We start from the raw sequence: 3,141 nt of genomic DNA, 5'->3' as shown, positions 1-3,141 counted from the left end.
ATGAGTTACTCAGAGGGAATTACAATTCAATGGGACTCAGATGAATCAAAGCTACAATAAGGTTACAATGATAAAGACAATCGCCCTTCCTAAACTCTCTCTCTCACACACACACACACACACACACACACACACACACACACACCAGGTAATAATAATGAGGTTAACTCTGCATTTGGGTATTATTGGGGAGAAGGAAACAATTCATACTGTCAGTGCAAATGCAGAACTGACCTACAAAATCTGTATTAACATAACAAAACTGGCAGAAGAGTATCAATTTTGGAAACAATATGGCATCATAAAGTGATGGAGGATTTGGAGGTAAAGAGATCAGTTACGGGAGATGCTGTCGTTAGAAGTAACTGGAGAGAATGCATCAAGATACCTGAACCCTTAGCTAAGGGATGAGGAGAGAGAGAAGCAGTCAGCCTTGGGAAGCCTTATCGGGCGACTTGACCAAATATAGATTTGGTCTTCACTTCAGCACTAAATCTTATGTAACCCCATCCACTCATAAACATCTGTCTGGTAAACACTTATTCTTTATAGGTACTGTAGGGTTAACAAACGATATCATCTTAACATTTTATGCTGTTGATCTGGGCCACGTTTTATGGTTCACAGGCAGTCTTGGTTGTAGTGATTTCACTAAATTATAAATCACACAAAATATAGCAAAATTTTCCTAAAAATTTTATTTTTTAAAAATTACATTTACCTCTTTTACAATATATTGGTACTGGCCGCTTTAACCAGTAAGCTTGTTGTTACCTCTTTTACAATATATTGGTACTGGCCGCTTTAACCAGGAAGCTTGTTGTTTTGGTTCCAACAGGATGCACTGACTGACAGACTTCTCCTACAGGTAAAATATAGTCACTGTTAATTAAGAAAGTAATATTGCTTTTTTGGAGAGGAAATCTCAGAATTGAAACTGAAAACAGGCAGTTTTGGGTCCTGACAAATGTAGGAAAAAAAGTTGATGACTATCCACTGTCGAGAGTTTTCTCAACATGAACTGTATTTTTAGGTAAGTGTTTTGGGCTGGGATATGTAATCATCCAAGACACTAACTCTCAACCAAAACTCACAATAGGTAGCTATCCAAACAAAAAGGCATTGTTATGGTTTTGGTAAAAAAAACAATAAACTATAAACAATCTTCCCAAGCTACGCACATTTACTTTACTTTCAAAAACAATACAATACTGAGAGCACATGGGCTGAATCCACAATAAAAGAAGAAGGAAAATTGCACCGAGATCCCCAGTGCTGGACTTGACTCATTCAAGGTAGGTTTCTCTACCAATGACATGCTAAAGTTACTTTACACACAAGGGGAAGAATTCTGTACTGTGTGTGGGTCACTTGAAAACACAGAAAAACTGTCTAAAATACGACAAACTTACTTGGTTCAAGTTTCATACAAAATGTTCACAGACTACTCGGTCACTGGACATGCTTCATGTCCTTTCAGCATAGTGGATTACTCTGATAAATCAAAAACAGGAAGCTGGACTTTGTCGCTGTGTACGTATGCCGCCATCAACCCGCTTCCTAATCTGAACACCTGCTGTGGTTCTTCTTCACTTAGTGTCTAGGAAGAAAGTGCTGTATGTGATGCTCGCAGGGGTTTATATGCTGCTGTTCCAAAATGTTCCATAATTCTGGAACAACAAGAACAATTTTCCAGCTGAGTTTCTTCAGTGTAAACTCATCGTAAATCACAAGTGCAACCCACGGTGCACTTTACTGAAATTAAACACATCACAACTGAAATTACATCACCAATAATCAAATCAGAACCTTCCGGCCGTTTCTCAACGTCAGCAATGATGTACATACGAGTCAACGGCCCAAATGATTAGAACTTTTATAAGTATTAGACAATGATTAAAATGACTAAATGGGAGTTTATGTTGACAAAAACTCTGCGTAGGAAATTTTTAGGCTATATACTCAAAGAAAATCGTAAGCTTAATCTTAGATAATAAATGCTATTTGTTAGTAATGAAACGTTTCCCAATCTCGGATGGGAAGGAGGAGGAGGAGTCAGGAAGGGAATCCATTTGTAAAACTGTTGCGAAACATATTGTGAAATTTGCCCTTCAGTGAGTGTCAGAAATAACCGGAAAAGGATTTTAAAGCTACCCACCCATTAAGGACTGAGTTGAGAAAACGAATACAATGGTTATTGGATAATAGTATTTGCATGGATGAAGTGAACTATGCGAAAATTGAATGTGAACTGGAAATTCTTCAACGAAGAGTGAGATAGCTCTCAAATCCACCCAGTCTGAGCAACCCCTTGTGGAATATTCTTAGAGCTTGTGCAGCTCGATCCTCTCTCTCTCTCTCTCTTAATATAATGAAGAAATATGAGTATTCTCATATTGAATTTCTGACTTCCGAATGACAAAAAAAAGAAAAAATCGCCTTTGTGAAACGTCTGACCATCCGAGTTATAGACAGTACTGATTACTATTCACAGGTCCATTTTTATTTCTGTTCTTAGCTCTACAGTAATAACTGAAAGTTATACATTCTTAAAATTTTAAGCAAAACAAGATTTTCGTTAGTAGAATTAGTAAAAATTCTTAATAATTCATTTTCAAACAAAATTTAACATAGAATTTCATACCTAAACCACACAACACTAAAGAGTTAATTTCACCCTCTGTATTCAGTTACAGCTAAACCCGTATATTTTTTAAGATCTTCACTCTTTGAAGATTGTCGCTTTGAGAGTTCACAATTCAAGAAGCGACAATCAATGTGAACGTGGCAGTGATGCCTCGGAGGAAAAACAGAAGCTGATGAATGTGGGAATGCTAAGAAACCAAACATGAACTTGGAAAGCAAATCAAAATTTGTGTTGACTTAAGTCCACCATTTGCTTGATTAAGTTCAAACCAAACAGATGTTGCAGATTGATCTAGGTGTTTTAGACTTTCTTTTAAATATAAAAGGTCTCGCCATTGTTCTTGAAGTTTATCTAATTCCCCTTCTTTTACAAGTGTACGGAAATGAATGGCAAGCTTAGAAATGAATTTATGATAACTCTCTGGAGTAAGAGACGTTTTAGGTTCCAAAAGATTCAACAGGCTAACATATTATTTTCACTGAGTGGAAACCTCT

At 36.7% G+C, this 3,141-nt stretch overlaps 1 long non-coding RNA gene across 1 annotated transcript; it reads right to left on the bottom strand.

The window, feature by feature from the left end:
- Positions 1-675: 675 nt before the first annotated feature.
- On the bottom strand, positions 676-1,849 carry LOC136838201 (uncharacterized). The gene is made up of 2 exons (XR_010852894.1): positions 1,413-1,849; positions 676-862 (listed from the first exon to the last, which is right to left on the bottom strand). It is a non-coding gene; the product is annotated as an uncharacterized lncRNA (long non-coding RNA).
- Positions 1,850-3,141: the final 1,292 nt, after the last annotated feature.

Source organism: Macrobrachium rosenbergii, unplaced genomic scaffold, assembly GCF_040412425.1.
Source record: "Macrobrachium rosenbergii isolate ZJJX-2024 unplaced genomic scaffold, ASM4041242v1 171, whole genome shotgun sequence".
Lineage (NCBI taxonomy): Eukaryota > Metazoa > Arthropoda > Malacostraca > Decapoda > Palaemonidae > Macrobrachium > Macrobrachium rosenbergii.
Note: the sequence above shows the minus strand (reverse complement) of the source record. Positions and strands in the feature narration are given on the sequence as shown.